Below are 21,257 nucleotides of genomic sequence, written 5' to 3' on the forward strand. Positions count from 1 at the left end.
TAAGGCGATCTCCAGAGAAACCCAAAGTGGATCATTCACTCCCGGCTGGAGATGGTTGCAAAAGCTTCAGCTTTATCTTTGCACATACTTCAGTTTGGTATCATTGAGAATGAGGGGCATTTCATGAAGTAATCTTTTCCATTTTGACTGTTTAATTATCCACAAGAATTCTCATATGGATGTGGCTGGGCAGTAGTCCTTTGCCATACGTGATTGGTTGAGGGATTGCTTTGTTCTAAATATGTTGTTTCTATAGCTTAATGTGTGTAGTCCATATGTTATAGCTTCATCACATGAATAAATAATTTTCAGGTGCACCTTGAGTCCTGCAGTTTGCACTTGCACACTCTTGAATATGATGGACATTGTTTTCAGTGAGAATGTGGTGCCCACAGGATCATATGGTCATCACTTCAACTTTGAATGACAATTTGTAATTAATAGATTGGTAAGGACAAGATCAATTAAAATATTCCATCATGCTGGTTCCCTCATAACAAGCTCAATGTGGTGACTGTGTCATTTAGAACATGTAAGTAAGGCAAGATTCCTCCCTGAAAGACACTTGTAGAATTATTGTAAAGCCCCAAATGGTTTACCAGTTTTATCAATATCAGTACTTTAATCTAGGCTTATTTATATAGTTATTGATGAATCCAAATGCTCTAATTGTAATAGTGAGATTTGAATTCACGTTTCCTGTTTCATTATTTTAACCTCTGGATTTAAGTTCCAGTAATATAACCAGTGGTGATAGATATCTAGAGTTCTTATGGGGAAAAGGTGGAGAATGTTTTGCAGACTGATTTAGATAACTTGGCTCCATAATGATCCTCTATCATAAATTGTATGCCTTTTATAATGTGCTTTAAAATACTGTTTACATTTTTGTGTCCTAATCCACTTCTAGAATATCTGAAAATATCAATTCGTCATCATTTTTTAAATTTGAACTGGTTATTAGTCACCTGTGTAGTCCAGTCTGCTTCCTGGTGCAGGGAATTGTAGTATTGGAAAACTTTATTAAAATCCTCAGATGTCATTTGTTTTGTTTTCTCAGATAAGTAATCTTGTAAGTTGCTTGGCTCATTTTTGTTTTAAATCTTTTATTGGCATTGGTGCACAAGTTGAAGTACTGAATCAACTGTGTGGCTATGATTGATAGTTTACAGGAAATCAAATTTAGGCTTAGTACTAAGTTCTTCATCATTTTCATTGAACCCTGGATTAAAATACACTTCTGGGAATGGTGTCTATTATTTTGACATGGAAGGTTTACTATTAATTTTGAATCATAGAGCAATACAGCATGGATACAGCGTGCCCACCCATCTAGTCCCAATTTTCTGCATTTGGCTTGTATCCCTCTAAGCCACGCCCCAGCATGTACCTATCCCAGTGCTTCTTAAATGATAACTATTGTACCTGCCTCAATCACTTCCTCTGGCAGCTCATTCCATATACTCACCACCCTCTGCATGAAAAAGTTGCCCTCAATAGAACAGTCCAGCAGAGAACAGACCCTTCAGCCCACAATGTTGTGCTGACATATCTATTCCCTCCTACCTACAGAATGACCATATCCCTCCATTTTCCTGTCATTCATGTGCTCATCCAAGCCCCTCTTAAAGCCCCCAATGAATTTGCCTCCACCACCCTATCAGGCAACGCATTCCGGGCATCTCCCACTCTCTCAGTTAAAAAAAAAACGTACCCCTCACGTCTGTTCTGAACCTACCCCCTTTCACCTTAAATGCATGCCCTCTGGTATTGGATATCTCAATAATGGGAAAAAGATAATTGCTTGTCCACCCTATCTATGCCCCTCATAATTTTATACACTTCCAAAAGATCTCCCCTCAGCCTCCACTTCTCCAGAGAGAAGAGACCAAGTTTGTCCAGCCTCTCCTGATAGCACATGCCCTCTAATCCAGGCAGCATCCTAGTAAACCTCCTCTGCACCTTCTCTAAAGCTTCGACATCCTTCCTATTACCTTCCTATAGTGAGGTGACCAGAATTGCACACAATACTCTAAATGCGGCCTTTTTAAAAAGTCCCTTTTTAAATCTTTTCCCTCTCACCCTAAGTCTATGCCCCCTACTTTTCGACTCCCATACCCTGGAGAAAAGACTGATACCTTATCTATTACTTTGCTTTATACAAATTTACTTCGTTCCAAGTATGCAAAGCACCTTGATGTAACTTGATACAGTTTATTATCTTAAGTTACTTGTGTTTTCTTATTTTACTTTGCTACATTTGGAAGAAAAATGTAATTATTGATTATATAATGTTTGGACACAATGTTTATATTTGTAATGTTGCTGTTGTTAAAAGAAAATATGAGATTCAGCACATAAAATCACATTAAAAGTGCATTAAATATCGTAAATGTTCAGTGAACAAATATTTATTTTCTTGAATCTTAATGTTTCTTCCTCAGTATGGCATAGATTCTTCTCAGATTAATTCATTGGCTACAGCAGGATACATTAAGCTATTAATATATACTGATATTTTTGTTACTTTCACAGTATTTGTGTTCCAAGCATTTTTTAAACCATTTTCTAATATAGTGACCCTCCCTTAATAACATTGGAATATTTGATTCAAGTTTATGCTGTGAAATTTCTCTCAGATTATTTTGTGCTATACTAGCATCAAAAATGTACAGTTCATTTAAATTAAGTTCACACTGGTTTAGGATAATGCATTTAAAATCCATGGACCTTTGGCCTGTTGAGGACTAGGGAAGAGGGCATCTGATTAGTCTTGAATGCACAAAAGCCTCATTTTTCCCAGCTGACATTCCTGACTTTTCAACTAAGAAATTTGGGAGATTGCTGACATTCTATTGCGGCCAAAAAAAAGACACGTTCTGGACTCTTAATAACTAGATTGGCATTTAAAACAAAAAAAAACTACTTAAGCATTCTTTATTAACTGCAAGGTTCAGGGAAATGTTAATGCTAACTTTCTAAAATGGCATGGTTAGAATTATTTTTCTGGCTAGATAACTTAGCTTGCAAAATAACGTTTTTGGTGACTAATTTTCAGCATTAGCTATCCAGGATTTGTGAAAAATTATAAGTTCGGTTAGCTTTGGACATTCGGAACAGATATGTTTTTACACACAAACTTTAACTTGGAAGCCTCATAATGTTTCACTGCACTGCTAAGCTTGGAGTGCAAGGACCAACCAAGTAATTGGAAATAATTGGTTTATTATTGTCATATGTACCAAAATGTAGTGAAAAGGTTTTGCTTGCATGCTATGCAGATAGATCATTCCATACACAAGTACAGGAAGTCCCCAGATTACGAACGAGTTCAGTTTTTGAGTCTGTTCGTAAGTCGAATTTGTATGTAAGTTGGAACAGTTATGTACAGTTCACATCTAGTGTCAATTAGTCAAATGTTCGTCTTAGTATATATTTTACCTAAAACGTCATAAATATAATAATGCAGTAACAGTTCTCCCTCGGGCTGACGAACTGCTTAAAATGCGCTGTGTTTTGAGTGTCGCGCAAAGTGGTCCGCCCGTTCGTTAGTACGAACCATTGTGTGTAACTTTTTTTAAAACAATAGGCTTTGCAGAGGTCGGTTCGTAAGTCGGGCGTTCGTAACCCGGGGACTTCCTGTACATTGAGGTAGTACAAAAAGGAAAAACAGAATGCAGAATAATGTGTTACAGATACAGAGAAAGTGCAGTGCAGGCAGGCAAATAAGTGCAAAGGTCATAATGAGATAGACTAAGAGATCAAGAGTTCATATTTAGCATACAAGAAGTCCTTTGAAGAGTCTGATAACAGCGGGATAGAAACTGTCCTCGAGCCTGGTGGTATGTGCTTTCAGGTTTTTTTTATCTTCTGCCTGATAGGAGGGGGAAGAAGAGAGAATGACTGGGATGGGAGGGGTCTTTGATTATGCTGGCTGCTTTCCCAAGGCAGTGGGAAGTGTAGACAGAATCAATGGAGGGGAGACTGGTTTGTGTGATGGACAGGGTTGTGTTCACAACTCTTTGTAATTTCTTGCAGACTTGGGCAGAGCAGTTGCCATACCAAACTGTGATATATCTGTAAAACTTGGTGAGAATCATCAGGGACATGCCTGATAAGAAAGAGATCCAACTATCAATTGCTTTTGGAATTGGAAAATTATTTTGCTTAATTTGGGTTCTGGGTTCTAAATTCTTGTTTTTTTTGTAAAGTGATGATGAACAGTGTTCAAAAGAGTCATATAGCATGGAAACAGGCCCTTCAGCCTAACTGGTCCATGCCAACCAAGTTACCCATCCAAGCCAGTCCCATTTGCCCATGTTTGGCCCATATCCTTCTAAACCTTTCCTATCCATGTACCTGTCCAACTGTCTTAAAAGTTGTTATTGTACCTGTCTCAACCACTTCCTCTGGCAGCTCATTTCATATATGTATCACCCTCTTTTTTTAAAAAAAAGTTGTCCTTAAAGTTCTTGTTAAATGTTACTCCTCTCACCTTAAACATATGCCCTCTGGTTCTTGATTCCCCAACCCTATCTGTGCCCCTCATGATTTTATATAAGATCACCCCTAAGTTTCCTACACTGCAAGGAAAAAAGTCCTAGCCTGTCCAACCTCTCCATGTAACTCAGTCCCTCAAGTCCTGGCGACCTCCTTGTAAAGCTTCTTTTGCACTCTTTCCAGTTTAATAACATCCTTCCTATAGCAGGGTGACCAAAACTGAACACAATACTCCGTGTTGCAGTATGTGATAACCAGTTTCTGAAAGCAGAAGTGAGTTTGGGTTTGGAAGTGGCACTATAAATCAGATCTCCAGACTCAAAGCAAATTTGAGTAATTCACCCTGGTTTTTGTGTGCACGTGGTGATGGCATCTGAGAGAATCTACTGAAAAGATTTGTGACTTCTAAAGTATGAATAAGTTTCCAAGGCATCTTATTGTTATGAAAAGTTCATATTTGTGAGCTTCTGAAATCCAATTGCCCAATTTTTGAGTGACGTTTCCTCTTCATGAGGATCTGGAAGACTGTCTTATCCTCTATTCCTTGATTAGTTCTATCTCCAATTGTGTTGCTGCTTTTAGAGGCTGGTAAACCTCTCTAACATTTTTTTTAATCCCCTGTTTTTCATTTCACTAATAATTAGCTTTTGAAAAACAAATGCATATAAGCTTATTTTCTGTGGACTATCAAAGTGTAATAAATTTCTAACACCAACATAGGTCAGATTGACCTATCTTTTTTTTAAAAGAAAGCAACATTTTTGAATTTCCCATCCTGGCTATTGTGCACATTCTAGGTATGTGTGGAAAAATAACTCTCTCTAAATATTTGTTAATTACTCTTAATCAGTTCTTTATGTCTGCAATCAACATATTTTCTATGACTTTGTTGTGAGTGTAGTAGTTTACAAAATCATTCACTGCTAGAGAGGGGAAGGTTGAGAGCAGTCACCTTGAAGTGGGTTTTTGTGTAGTTTAGTGTAACCAGTAATTAATGCATAAATCAGATGGCAGATTCTTTTGCATTGTCTGCAGTATATGTGGTGTGTATTGTGCAGTTTCCAAAAATAACTGAGTAGTGTATATCCCCTGTAGGTATTCATTCCAGAGGTTTGAAAAGATTATTTTCATGGAACAAGCATGTTAAACTGGTTTTTACAACCCTGAGTAAATTTGGGTCACAGTGATCTCAGTTATGTATGGGAACTCGGCATTCTTTGTAAGTGTGTCACTGGTTGATAAACTACTGTTATTGTCAAGGTTTCATAATTTAGTTTCAATATATGTATACTTTCAGAACTTAATTAAACTTTGATAATATCATTCCATTTGTTTCATGGTGGATTTTTGAATGTTTTGATGATTTTGTTTGTTTAAAAGAAAATGAAGTTCTGAAACAATTGAGTGCAATATTTTAATCCAGATTAACATCAACCTATGTTACAGTTAATTAAAAGGAACTTGATGAGACAGAGTAACTGTTAATGTTGAATATACTTTTGAAAATTCCCCTGTTTGGTACAGATTTCTGTTTAATTTTAATATTTTTTTCCTGTGTGGATGTTTTATGTGGGAGAGTGAGGTTGCTGTATGTTGGCTGACCGCTGTCTTTTGGTTTTGTCTTGATACTGGAATGAGTGACATTAGGAAAATATGTAAAGATTGATGAGCATTTAATCAAATGATCAGATCGTTGTTCAATATTCATGTGTTACAGCTCTGCAAGTATACTATGTAATATGAGGCCAGGGCTATTGTAGGTTTTTACAGTACCATTCCTAATCTGAAATCGTCTTTCAATCTTGTATCCAAATAGTCTTCAGCTGAAAGAGTGAGAAAAATTGAGACTGCTCACAAAAAAAGCTGAAATCCCAGATTCTTTCAAAGTATTTGGCGACAATTAGTGGATATATTTTAAGTTTAGATTATACTTTGGACTGAGGAAGAGAAGCAGAGGAGAGAGGGGTTGATCCATAAAATTTTATAAATATTATAAAGCTTCAGCTGATGTAGAATATTGTTTAAAGAACTTTGTATGTCTATATTGTAAATTGATACAACATTGTTTTTGGATTTGAAATCATTTTCTGCTGTAGAGTGCCCTCTAATGGAGTTGCTTCAAAAGCCTTGTTCAAATTTGTATCTCTATAATGTTTATACTGTCCATCTTTTTTTGCTCTGCCCCACCGAGAATCCTAATTTATGGGTCCACCACAGATCCAGTTCCAAGTAAGACTGTCATTGCACCAACCCTCTTCAATCTTCCTTGCTGCCATATTGTACCTCTCTTCCATCAGCTCTCCAGTGAACTGCAGTTAATCTGCTCGACAAAGAGGAAATTGTGCAACTTTCATCATCTCCAGACCAGAACCAAGGTCAGCCCAACCTCAATCATCAGTTTACAGTAAGCAAATGACACTTACAAATCTACACAGAGGCTGAACTCCAAATCACCATTGATTCCTTTAGTAAAGTGTATGAGAGGAGTGGCTGAACAAACAGAAGACAAAGGTCCTTAACCAGACTGCCCCTGCACACAATATATATTAGTGCATCTCCAATGTAATACAGATTTCAACTGAGGAGAAGTGTTTCAAGATAAAGATCATGACCTCAAATTTGCACCAAGATCACAGTCTACTAAGCAGTGATAATCCCTGTTCTCCTGTATGGTTTGGAGATATGAAAACATAAAGCAGGCACTCCAAAGCACTGAAGAAGTACCACTGCTGCTGTCCTTGCAAAACCCTCCAAATCCATTGGCAGGATAGACAAACCAATGTCAGCTTCCTCCCTCAGATCAACATCACCAGCATAGAGGCTCTGGTTGCATTCAACCAGCTCCATTGGGTGAGCCACTTCATCCAAATGCCTGGTACTGGACTACTGAAGTAAGTACTCTGCTCTAAGCTACATCACAGCAAAAGATGGCCAGGGCAAAAAAAAAAGTAATTCAAGGAAGTTCTTAAAGCTTCCTTGGGCAAAAAAAAGCAACATCAATCTCCAGCTCATGGCATTTGCTGGTCCATGACTTCTGAAAATGGGAAAGGAGCATCCAGGAATGTACTGAGCATCTTGAGTCTCTACAACATGGAAGCCAACTGCAGTGTCTCAAAATACCCACCTGCTCCATCCGTAGCAGAGTTTGTAGATCCTGCAAAGGACTCTTCAACCATCTCAGGACCCACGGAACTGGAGTGGAAGCAAGCCATCCCTAAACAAAAGGATTGCAGAAGAAAATGAAATTGCCTAGTGGAGACACAAGAGACTACAGATGCTGGAATCTGGAGCAACACAAAAAGCGCTAGAGGAACTCAGCAGGTCAGGCAGGACCTATGGAGGGAAATGAATAGTTGGCATTTCTGCTCAAGACACTTCATCTGGACTGTTCAAGAAATTGCCTAGAATGAACTGCATATAATATGCTATGGTGCCACATGTAATGGGTTCAAATCATTTTTTGCTGTAGAGTGCCCTCTAATGGACTAGCTTCAAAAGGCTTATTCACTTTTTCCTATGCCCACCAAGAAACAGTTATTCCTCACATTACAGTTTAAGAAAGATGCATTACTGGTTTGTAACCAATAATCATTACAACATATTTAGGTTTTCTCATAAGTTGCAGTACCTTACAAATAAAAACCCAAAGAGGTAACATATAAATACATAATTATTGCCTTAGGTTAGTTCTTCTCTAAGTATTTCAGTGTTGGAATAATTTTGGTTTATTCCAAATCTTCTTGTTCTGTTTATGTACATGTATAAATGTGCAGTTACAGTGTTAAATGGACATGCTGTAGCAGTTGTTTGGGGTCTGTTCCTTGTTTTATAAGCAAAACGGGGTGTACTCATGATTTGTGCTTAATTATACAATAATATACAACATAGCTGCAACTAAAATGAAGTATATTGGTACTTTGTAAGCATATTGGTGCAGATAGTGCTTTTATTAGTTATATTGGGTAACTTTTATACAATTTGGAGACATTCAGCATGAAAACAGACCCTTTGGCGCATGGAGTCCATGCTGACCATCGAGCACCCAGATACACTAATCCTCTTATTTTCCCCATATTTTCATCAACTCCCTCCAGATTCTACCTCTAACCCACAGCCAAGTGCAATTTGCAGTGGCCAGTTAACCTACCAACCCATATATCTTTGTGATGTTGGAGAAAACCAAAGCACCCGGGGAGACCATGTAAACTTCATACAGACAGCACTGGAGGTTAGGATTGAACTTAAAATATATATACCTTCTCTATTATTTTGATTAATTCAAGCCATTTTTATTTGGTGGCTTTGCTTCAGTTTGGCTATAGATTGCTTGGTATTTTTAAAAGGAAAATGAGCTTATCACACAAGTTTAAAAGTAATGATGTAATTCTGTCAAATGAACCAATCAAAACACACTTCAGCCTCCCTCAACCCTAGTGCATTTGATACCTATGTGTTATAGTAAAGACAGATAATTGAAAGACAAATTGAGCATTATTGTCATCATGTTTCAACTCCAGAGTGGCAGAGTCCAGTCGTTAGAAAAAAAATGGTAACAAAAGAGTTTAATTTTAATGTGGTTGAAAATGTTTGTCGATATGCCTATACAGAACACAAACACAGTGTTCAGGCTCATTCAATATAACTATCATAAGGGAAATGCTAAGATCTATTTCTGTTAACGGGTAGTGGTGGTATCTAGAATATAGTTTGAAAGAGCTCGGATCACCTCAACATTGCATCACATCTCTTTGAGCTGGAAGTAAATTGCCTACACTTGGGATTAAATGGCTTCAGGATTGGTATTGGTTTATTATTATTGTCACTTGTACCGAAGTACAGTGGAAAAACTTATCTTGCATACCGATCATACAGGTCAATTCATTACACAGTGCAGTTACATTGAGTTAGTACAGAGTGCATTGAGGTAGTACAGGTAAAAACAGTAACAGTACAGAGTAAAGTGTCACAGCTACAGGGAAGTGCACTGCAGGTAGACAATAAGATGCAAGGTCACAACAAGGTAGATTGTGAGGTCAAGAGTCCATCTCATCGTATAAGGGAACCGTTCAATAGTCTTATCATAGTGGGATAGAAGCTGTCCTTGAGCCTGGTGGTATGTGCCCTCAGGCTCCTGTATCTTCTGCCTGATGGGAGAGGAGAAAAGAGAGAATGACCTGGGTGGGTGGGGTCTGTGATTAAGTCAGGGAAAGGTCATACTTGGATTTTGTTTTCCATTCATAGGTTCCAGTGTAAGTTAAAGACCAATCAAATAAATGTTTGATGTTTATAACTGCAGCCCTAACATTTATGCAACTGTATTTCTTGGCACTGCAGAAAACAATCTTTCAGTTGATAAGATCATCTTGGTAATGCAGTAGGTAGTATAGACAGATTCTTAGGAAATCTAATTCCATTTTCCCAATACTCTCACCCAAATTCTTTCTGGCACTTATTTCTAGACTAGGGTCAACATAATTGCATGTATGCAGGAATGAAACAAGTAACTAGGTAATGCAAGCCTTGCTTCAAATGAATAGTTATAGAGACTGTACCGAGTAATGTTACAGAGGGGAAAAAAATTTACTTGTGTGTCTAACAGTATTTCAAGGAGTCTCCATGTTTCATGCAGGCATACCTCAAATTTGAGAAATGCTGTCCAGCCTCTTGAATTCCTTATGATGGAGATGATCCTTTCAGAATTCACAATCACAAATATGAAATGGAAATGGTACTTTTAATAAATATTAAGTAATTAAATGATGAAGTAGACTGGTAACTTTATTTAAGATTTTAAGTAAGTTAGCATTATAAACAAGTTATAAACTTGATCCCAAATCATAAGCATTGTATACTTTTTGAATATTATAGGAATCATCCATTGCAGTTAAAGCCCCTTCACATAATGATTGTTTACCTTTTGAATGAATGGTTCTTTACAGCATGAAGACTTAACCTATCGTTAGCTTGCAGATGATAGTAAATCTGACTTGAGCTTTATTTCCCAGTTTTTTTTGGCTTGTTCAGAATCATAAAAAGGTGTATAGATTTATGGTTTCTAGCACAATACAATTGTTTAGTTGTGTAATATTAAAATTAGAGTCCAAATTGATAAAGGATCTCTGCTCAGCTTTCGTAACTTTGTGAAATTTGATTTTCTGTAGTTGCAGCATTTATTGGAGTATAAGTGTCTAATTCCACTATTAACAGCACTTGAATTTGGTACAAAGCTATATTGGCAAAACCATAGCCAGCTGGAACATGCTGCATTACCAATATAATGGTACTTGTGTTTAAAATATCACTGATTTTCCACCATGGTTTTCAGTTACTATTTCTGGATATTTTCTGCTCCCCTGTAGTTGCATTTTCTTATAGTACTGAAAGTTATAAGTAATGGTGTGATTTTTGAAAGCAGCAAATAATGCAACTTGTTTTGTCTTTGAGTGAAAGGTCAAGTCCTGTTTTTAACCCAATCGAGTCAGGGAAAGTCCTGGGTTCAATTCAGCTGGAGTGGAAGTAGAGACAACACAGTTGCTGCAGTGCCCTGAAACCACACATGCCCCCTCCTTGTAAAACTTCCCCACACTGGAAATGCTGTCACGCGCACATGAAATTGAGAAAGAATGAAACTCGGTTGTGATAACCTTTATTGTTAAGCAGCCTACTGCTCACTGTGAAAATACAAATAGGCACAGATTTTTCAGTAGTAATTACGGTGAAACGACTGACTTTCACCATCATCACTTTATGAAGCTGTAACAATTCAGGATTTTCATACTATGATGGCAAAATTCCAGAACTGCTGTGATGATTCATTATGACCCAAGACCGTGCTGTTTGAAACTAACTGCATCATTGTCAAAATAAAATCACTTGAACTGATGCATGGGTAGGCCATTTAGGAAGGAGTTGCCGTCCAAAATTTTGCCTTTGTTCTATTCCTGAGTGAATTGTTTGATAGTGTTCTAAGTGGTAATTATTGCTTAACAAACCTTATGGCATTAAAGGTCTAATTTTGTGGCTCCTTGTCATTCCATAATGAGAATAATTCAAAGTATTATATTTTTTATGCTGTTAAATGTCATCTCTACTTTGACCAATCTTTACTTAGCAGTCTGTAATATTTAAAAGTTGAATTAAAAAAAAGTTTCCTAATTATAAAAAGTCTTCAATGTTAGCCAACTCAATGGCATCAGAATTACTTGACACAATAGCATAAAACAAATAGGAGCAGTAATAGGTCAAATCATCATGGCTGATCTACCCAGGCCTCAATTTCTCTTCTGTCCCCATAGCCCTCAATCCCCTGACTTCCACCAGATTTTTCTAATGAGCTAGCCTCCACATTTCTCTGGGGTAGAGAATTCCAGAAAATGCATTTCAGTTTTAAATGACTAGCCCCTTATTTGGTAGCTGGGTCCCCTTGTTCATGACTCTCCTAGTGAAAACATCTGGACATCTCCCTTGTCATTGCCCCCTTAGGATCTTGTATGTTTGAATAAGATCCCCACTCATTCTCCTAAACTCTAAACAGATTATATCTGCATTCTTTAGCTTCTCTTGATTGGACAATCCTCTCATCCCAGGAATAAACCTGGTGAATCTCTTTTGGACTGCCTCCAATGCTACTGTAACCGTTGTTAAGCAAGGGGACCGAACTCTGTGCAACACTCCAACTGTGGTCTCGCCAGCACCCAATACAATTGTAACAAAACTTCCCTTTTCCTAGATTCCAATCCCTTTGTAATAAAGACCAGTTTGCCATTTGCACTCTTAAGTCCCTGCTGTACCTGCTTGCTAACTTACTGTGATTCATGCAAAAAGTTCCTATTCACTCTTGATCAATAGCAGAAGATTGTTGATATGTCATTGGCCAGAAATTCTGGGCCAGTAATTGTAATCATTTGGTGAAGGCAATTTGAACCTGTGGGAGTGTTATTATTTCAGAAGGAAGGATGTGTACCTCATATGCAAAATGGCTGTTTCAGATTATTAATTATCATAAAACATGAAGGAATGTTAAATTTTTCAAATGGATGTTACTTTAACAAATGTGAGATTAAAGAAGTCATTCGTCTCTTTCATCACTGTTTAGTAGATCTTTGACTCTGTGTCCCATTTGAAGTTTATTGAAAAGTGTTGTGATAAATTTGATTTGAGTTTGTTGAGGAAGTGACAGAGATGATTGATGAGGATAGGGCAGTGAATGTTTCTTCATGGACTTCAGTAAAGCATTTGACAAGGTACCTCATGGTAGGCTGGTCCAGAAGATTAAGTCATATAGGATCCACGGTGAGTTAGTAAAGTAGATACAAAATTGTCTTAGTCATAGAAAACAGAGGGTAGTGGCGGAAGGGTATTTTTCTGATTGGAGGTCTGTGACCAGTGGTGTTCTGCAAGGATCAGAGGGGACCACTGTTATTTGTGATATATATTAGTGATTTGGATGAAAATGTACATGTCTGATCTGTGGAAAGGGTGCAGAAGGGGATCACTAGGATGTTGCCTGGATTGGAGATTATTAGCAATAAGAGGATGTTAGATTGCTTTCTCTGGAGCATCGGAGACTGAAGGGTGACCTGATAGAAAAATATATCAATTATGAGAAGCACAGGGTAGACAGTCTTCAGAGGCATTTAGACAGATACATGAACAGGGATATAAACCATGTGCAGGCAGATGGGATTAGTTTAGATTGGCATCATGATTGGTGCAGATGTTGGTGAAGGGCCTATTCCTGTGCTGTACTGTTCTGTTTTTTGACTCAGTGTAGTGTACTTTTTAAAGATGGGGTTCAACTGGAGTTAAATTGTTGAAAATACTCACTGTAAGAAAGGGTTTGCCCACACCAGCAAGAAATCTCCAGTAATGTGGATGAAATTGAACATTTGTTTTAGTCTGGTGGTGCTAAAGGATGATATGGGAAAATACAACTCCATTGCATTGTGAGTCTTAAGACCTTGGGGTAAGGCAACTGTCTAAAGCACTATGTACTTTTGGCAGTCTTAACAAGTTAGCAACTGTAGTTACAGTTTCCACCAAGCAGTATCTCATTTATATTACCTGTGTGAAATTCAAGTTTCACTGCCTAGGAGAAAGCTTCATGGTTCATATTGCAGTTGACAGTAGAGCCATTTACTACCAATTCAACTTAAAGCAATTAAACATCACCCATACCGTCTAGACAATTTTGGATAATTGAAGGCTTCTACTGAAATGTCTAGGTGGACCATAAGGTCTGGATACTCTTCTCACCTAGTTTGACACCACGCAGAATTTATTTTCTTTGCAGTATCTGATAGATTTTTTTTGCCACTTCTCTGTGGGATCCAGTTGTCCAAGAATCTGAATCTGTTTTACAATTTTGGTGGCATTGTGAAACAACTGGTTTCAATTAATTTAAAATGTCAGCCAGAATAATTTCATGGTTTCAAAAAAAAAATCAAGTAATAAAAATCAGATGACTTGTTGACGTTGGCCGTGCCTGCACACACATGGTATACATGCAAAATTATGTTTCCTAGATCCAATGTCAGCAAGGAAAGAAACATTAAATGGTCTTTTATTTTGAGTAACTTATTCCTATGTACACTTCCTGATAAACCAAGTTTAAAGTAATTTATTTGGGACTTGAAATTGCACTGAAATGTGGAAAGTATTTAAGCTAAAAAGTAATGACTTCTGAAATTTGCTGACTTTTTACTTTTATACAAATCACTCTGCAGTAACGTGAATATAAATTACTTGACTATTTGTTAGTCAGGTTTTTAAAATTCAATTAGTGTAGAGATTGCAGTTGGCAGCTGCTCTCTGTGTTATGTTATTTAATAGGGGAGCATCTGAAGTATTAAATAATGCCATTTTGAATTTTACTTAAACTGGGTCACCTAGGTGTTTGAAACTTGGTCAGAAGCACTCTGTCATAAGACCGAGTTGAACCATTGAAATAAGATCAGTGGCTGTGATATTTATAGAAGCTGTTCCATTTGCATTTCCTGTTTGTATATTGCAATTTACCTTGCCATAAAATACCTATTATATTTGCAGCTTCTCAGGCTGTGGGTGACAATAGGTATTTGTGAAAAATTTGTGCAGCAGTTTTTTGACTGATTTTCATTCATTAAACCAAAATTTGTGCGTTACTGATCCTACACAGAATTCAGAAAACCATTCCTTCTGCTTAATGATTGGTCCAGCCAGGTACTTCCCACAAGTATATTGCAAGTACTCAGAGAATGCATTGTTAGTCAATAGTTCGCTGCTCAAATGTCAATAAACTTATTTGAATGCTTACCATCTCATTCAAAGAACGTACGACTCCAAAGGTATGGTGATTCCTTTTCCAGTCCTTTTAATGATGCAGCATGAATCACCAGATATTCCTATAATTATATATGGAAAGAGAAACCGTTTTGATGAAAGTTCCTGGACCTGAAATGTTAACTGCTTCGCCTTCCACAGATGCTGCCTGACTTGCTGAGTGTTTCTAGCATTTTCTGTTTTTATTTCAGATTTCCAGCATCTGCGGTACTTTTGATTTTCATTCTTGTAATTATATCTTGTTTAATTGCACTAAATAAAATACCTAAGTAACCATTAATGACAGCGTACTTCTTTTAGTTATTTTATTGGAACATAAGTATTTTAATTAAATTGAATTAATGTAATTAAATATCTTTTTTAAATTCCATGAAGCTTTTCAATTTTCCACTGCTAATTATATTAGCTAAAATAGTGGCTACACACAAAATTTTTTTTTCATACATGAAATTGTCTAATAATTGGATGAATTATGAAGATGTTTTTTTTCTTGTACATGCATCTCCAACATTACCAGGCTCTCACTTAAACTTTAAGTGTTAGTTGATCATAAAATGCAATTTGTAGTTTACTCTGTATTTTAAAATGAATTTGTAAAGTCAATTAGGGAGTGTTTTGGTGCCAGGGAAAGGAGGATGGAAGCACTCGATACACAGGCATTTTAACATCTGTAATATTGCAGCTTTTAACTTTCGTTTTGCAGAATATAACAAAATGGGAATACAACAGATTGTATTGTGATCTTGCTCTGGACCTTTTATTGTCGGAGGTGGTGTTGTGCAATGGTGGCAGGTTGTTAGAGGACCTTTGTTATACATTTGGTGAGTGTAAAGGCCATCTTTATTTGCTTCAGTGAATGAGTTGACAGTAACTCTGAGCTTGGCCTCTGGGCACAAAACACATGTCACTAATGTACTGCTAAGGTTGGGAGTTTTGTAGTGGAGATGAGGTAGGAACCATTTTTCCTGTAGATTATTTGTACTCCTGGGAAAGGTTGGTTGGAGGTAAGAAGCAGTATTGCAGTGAGAAAGATTGTAGAAACTGAGGCAGTGAAGCGGCTTTGCTCAACACCCATATGTTCTGAGATATTAGAATCATGTAATAGATGCAAGAAGACAAATTTCTGTAGGCAGCCAAATTTGAGGAGGGTGTTCCACAGTCCCTCCTGATTGCAGCCTTTCACTTCTTCAATGAGTTTGAGGAAGGCCATGTGTAGTGGTTGTTGCTGCTTCTTGCATTCTGGGAGTTATCATGAGTTGCCCTGTGACTCTAAATGCACAGAATCCACATTACCATTTGAGGAGCAGCTCTTCAGCCACTTGTAGGTGGTTGAGGAGAACCCTGGTGATAACTTCTCCTGTGTCAGACAGCAAGGAAATCTTTCTATAGTTACCACAGTCAGATTAGTCACCTTTCTTGAAGATAGCAGTTATTGAGAATCTGAAGTCTGCTGGAATTTCCCAGATATGAACAATGAGGTAGTGGTCCAAGTACCAGTGTGTTGATGGCAATACATGAGCTTGCTTGGTGCTTTCAAGTAGCTGCAACAGGTATTACAATATCACTTGCACAAAATTGTTCTTTGCTCTCACAGCCTATGAAGAGCACCCTTCCCACACTGAGTCGGGCCTTAAATGAAGTATTTTGGCCCTTTTCAGCTAATTCAAAGGAGGTCTAATCTAACCTGGTCATCTCTTTGGAGTCCAAGTACACTTGAAAGTAGGTTCTCCTTTGAAATGGTTTACTTAGTGATTGCTCTTGCCACTCTTCCCCAGTTTGCTCCTGACTTTCTCTCTCCCCGCTCCATATCTTCCACCTATCCCCACAGCATGATAGTCCCATGGACCCCACCTCACTTTTCTCCCTACTCTCAGACATCCATCCTCTCATTCATTTTCTCCTTGGATCCTTTCTATTTCTCTCTTTCTTACTGCACCCTTCTGTTTTCTGCAGACAATTGAATTCCTCAACAAAGCTCTACAGTGACAAGGAAAGTGCAGTCAATAGGACCTTGGGCAGGTAACATGAAAAACTTGCTCTATTACCCAGGACACAGGGACTCGACTAAAGTTGCCACATGGCCCTTGAGCAGCAGCCCTTTACTCTGCCTGTTCTGGCGCAATACAATGTTTAACCTGCACTGCTGTGTTTGGGTGTTATATAGTACACCATTATCTTATTTGATAAAAACTAAAATGATAGTTTTGTATGTAGGGTCATCACAATATTATGTGAGGCTGCTTATGAAGCTTGCTTTATTTATGTCAGTTTGTATTATGCCTAAATACCTAAACTAGTGGTTTAATCCAGATTGCATCCAGACTAAGACCTTTGGCTGACTATTCTCCTGCTTCTCCCACCCCATTTCACCTTGGCTGTTAAACTAGACCTTCTCCAATTTTAGTTTCTTCTGCATCTTTTTCCTCTACCCTACTTTCTGTCCTTCGACTTCATTTCCATTCAGCTCCATACCACCCAAATTCTTTTTCCATTCCAGATGATATTTTAAATGGAGAACATTCCTGAAAAACAAAACTGCAGATGCTGGAACCTGATTCCATGCATCAGCTCCTGTTCTATTCAATACTTTGTCATCATGACTTTCCAAATCCCACCTCAACCCTTTTATCACTTTATCCTTCTGCTCATGTCCAACTTCCTTTCACTCTCCAAATGTGCTTGAAAGTATTGATGCCTTCCAGGTTTGCACACCTTCCTAATAACTTTGCTTTAATTATATTGAAGAGAGTTACACAATGAAATGGCCCTAGCTAATGTGACACATTATTCTTCCTGGAGTATTAGCCTTCATCGTTCCTCTATTTTTGACTTCAGTATTTTTGCCCTGGATTGCTGCCCTATTTTATAATAGCTAGCCCATCACTAACACTAGTTTCTTCACAGCCCTGCATTATTGTCATGGATTCTGTTCTTGGTCCTCACTTCATGCACATTGCTACATGTTGTCCTTTGATAACATCTTTCCCCTTCATAGCTCTAGCTTTGTGTGCTACTGATGTTGTGCTCTGCTTCTCCATCAGCTTTCTAGACCCCCCCTGACGTTGCACTGATTATGTTTCATCCATCAAACATCTAGCCACATTATATGATGCAGTTCCTTTAGCTAAATGCAACACGAGTAGATAGGATGGTGAAGAAGGTATATGGCACCCCTGCCTTCATCAGTTGGGGTGTTGTGTATAAAAGTCGGGAAGACGTTAGGCTATATTTGGAATATTGTTTGCAGTTTTGGTTGCTGCATTACAAGAAGGATGTGGAGGCTTTGGAGAGGGTGCAGAAGAGGTTCACCAGGATGTTGCCTGGATTAGAGAGTATTAGCTATAAGGACAGAAGTATATAAAGAAGAGAAACGAAAGACTGCAGATGCTGGAATCTAGATGAAGAACACGATGATGCTGGAGGAACTCAGCAGGCCAGTTAGCATCTGTGGAGAAAAGCAGACAGTCAACATTTCGAGTCAGGACCCTTCTTCAGTACTGAAGATAGGAAAAGGGGAAGCCCAATATATTGGAGGGAAAAACAGAGAAGTGATAGGTGGACAAAAGAGGGGAGGCGGGGTGGGCACAAGGTGGTGATAGGTAGTAAGAGATAGTGATAGGCAGGTGTGAAAGAGGATGTGAGAGCAGATCCACTGGGGGATGGGTCAAAGGTAAGGAGGAAAAAAGGGGGGGGGGGTAGAAAAAAGAGGCTAGGAAAGGGAAGAAAAAAAAGAGGCATGGTGGTGGGGGAGAGGGGAGGGGTTGTGAGGAGAATTCAATGTTCATGCCTAGTCTATAAAATTATGAGAGGTATAGTCTTTTTTTTACCAGGGTAGAAATGTCAGATACTAGAGGGCATAGACTTAAGGTGAGAAAGGGAAAGTTTAAAGATTTGTGAGACAAGATTTTTACGCAGTGTGGTAGTTGAGGTGGTGGAAGTAGATAAGATGGTGACATTTAAGAGCCATTGAGCCAGGCACATGATCATGTGCAGGCAGATGGGATTAACTTGCCATCGTGGTTGGCACAGACATTGTGGGCTGAATGGCCTGTTCCTATGCTGTACTGTTCTATGTTCTTTGTTATTTTGGCCCTTGGAATAAGTTGGTTCATCGCTGTGTTTTGTTGTGCTTCTGAAACTGTTAAACATTGTCTAAATTCAAATTTTTGCTATGCGTGAGCTAAAGGCTGCTCAGCATGAATTTGAGCCACCTGAATATGATTTCATGTAGGCTCACCAGTGGCTGCACATCTTTACCCATTAAGTTTAGGCTAATATTTGTTTGCAAAATTAGAAGTATTATTTTCCTCCTTTTTAGCTTTACTAATTTTGTGTATCAAAGCTAAGTGAAGCATTCTATAAATTCATTATTTTACAACCATTCCCAAAATCCCTGTCAGAGGTTTAATGAGCATACAGTAAAACTCTATTGGTTGTGCTGTTTGTAGTCTGTAATCTTGTTCTTCACTAAACAAAGATTAGTAGAAATCTCTTCATGACGGGTGTGCAGACACCTTTAAAGGAAAAATGGGTAACATTGTGGTGCATGGAAGCAAAGCACTTCTAAAAGATGTGCTCTCAGTGAAATTAAATTTGCATTCCTCTAGCAAAGACATGGTGCAGACACTAGGTTTAAATGCTGCCCTCCGCTGTTGTAAAATTTCCCTTATCTGTTGCATCCGGAATTTGGTTTCATTAAATGCAACTGTTCCCCTGTTGTACAGATTTAATCAATGTTTCAAAATAATTACCAGTTCCAGGAAATTATCATATTTTCAACAAATATAAACTGATTTTTTTTCTATTCAAACATTTAAAAAAGCTTGGTATCAAATGTTTATTCCCATGAATTCATCTGAATGGCAGTCACTTTAATTTGTGGCATAGAGGAAGATGGCTTAAGCAACTGAAAATGCATTCTGCTATCTCTGGCTATTTTTTTCTTATCCTTGCCCTGTGTAATAACATAGAAAACTGCAGAATCTACATTTTTAATAATGTGGTATGTCATATTATACACCCAGCAACCTAATGTTCGGTTCAGCTGGTTTTATAAGAAAGTCATGTGCTGACCCAGCAAGAGACAGAGACAGGTTGAAGGGACTTTGTACTTTACAGTTCAGGAGACTGTTGTTATATGATCGTGTTAATAATAGTGGAACATTTTGATGTTTTTCGTTTATTTGGAAATTAAAAGCTATATATATTTCCAATGTTTAAGGAATATAGTGAAGCATCAGCACTTCAAAGCAACCGTGTCCAAAAAAAAACACTGGGTGATTTAGCACATCTCTCTTGTACTGTCCAAGTAATAGTATTTTGCAAATTATTGCTGGAATTTTGATAGTTCACCCTAAAATGCAGTATACTTTGATACAATGATGTTTTTGTTCCTTGATGTATGTTGTGGACTGGTTGTATGCACGTTGAAAGATCACTTACTAGCTGGTGGGATTTGATCGGGAGTATTGTGGAAGTATTAACTGGTAGGTGGCTTGATTTAATGAAGCTGGCTGAACTGTACTGGGGGTACTGCTGCTCTGGGACTAAATATATTCATTGAGTTTCCAGGAAATGGGCGACTGTGCAGTAAGTGCTCAGTATGCTTGACAGAGTGTTCTGATGTCATCATCACTAAAGGAGCAAGTAGCACGGGCCAAAGCTGCCTTGTTCTGACTGAAACTTAATTTCTTTCTCATCAACAATTGCCTCAAGTTTTGAACTGCAGTAAATGGGGAAGGTAACCATGGGTACTGTCTGCTTCATATGCTGAATGAGTGATTTGTCTTGGCTTGTATCAGCTGGGAGAGGATTTTAACTATTGTATGAAAGGAACGCTGAAGAAAGCACTTGCAGCTAATAGCCATCGGATGTTAGGAGAGAGCATCCTGGATTATGAGCTTGTTTTCTGTTCTTTGCTGCAGTGGAATGTTGCTGAATGTGGCTTCTTGGTATTATCCTTTTATGGGATGAAGTGGTGGTCATTGATATTTTAATGGTAAGGGAGAGCTATTCTATTAATTTCCAGTAGTGGCATGCTGTTTCCCAACCCCCTGGATCTGTTAAGGCAACAGGAGAAAAATGGGAAAATCTGTAGATGATTCCTTTTAACTTGGAAGCTGCAGTCTGCTCGGCAATAGGATTTTGAGTAAAATAAATTTTGCTTTTTAGAAAAGTCAACATATATTTGAAAATAATCATTTTGTACATTATACTTAAAAAAAAAGAACAAACATGCAATAAAATTTTCTCCCTGCTGTGAATGGTTTATTGCAGATATTTGCTGGAGTGGTTTTTCAGTTTTACCTCCGATTATCGTCTCTGTTTTGTGTGGGTGTCGCAATCAGGTGCTGCAGGAGTCATAAGAAGAACCTGTAGCTAAAAATAACCCTGATCTCATTCTGAGGCAGTGTTGACATTTGTTGCAACATCGACTT

General features: G+C 38.0%; 1 protein-coding gene across 9 annotated transcripts in view; it reads left to right on the forward strand.

The window, feature by feature from the left end:
* hdac4 (histone deacetylase 4) overlaps window positions 1-21,257 on the forward strand; it is a 317,998-nt gene that overhangs the window by 138,381 nt on the left and 158,360 nt on the right. The window contains exon 1 of one of the 9 annotated variants that reach the window (XM_052044837.1): window positions 20,476-20,560. The exons of the other annotated variants lie outside the window; for them this stretch is intronic. The gene's annotated coding sequence lies outside the window, so the exon portion shown is untranslated. Of the gene's footprint in view, window positions 1-20,475; window positions 20,561-21,257 lie in introns of those variants that run through there. 9 annotated transcript variants of the gene reach the window in all.

The sequence above is a fragment of the Pristis pectinata genome, chromosome 1 (genome assembly GCF_009764475.1).
Source record: "Pristis pectinata isolate sPriPec2 chromosome 1, sPriPec2.1.pri, whole genome shotgun sequence".
NCBI lineage: Eukaryota > Metazoa > Chordata > Chondrichthyes > Rhinopristiformes > Pristidae > Pristis > Pristis pectinata.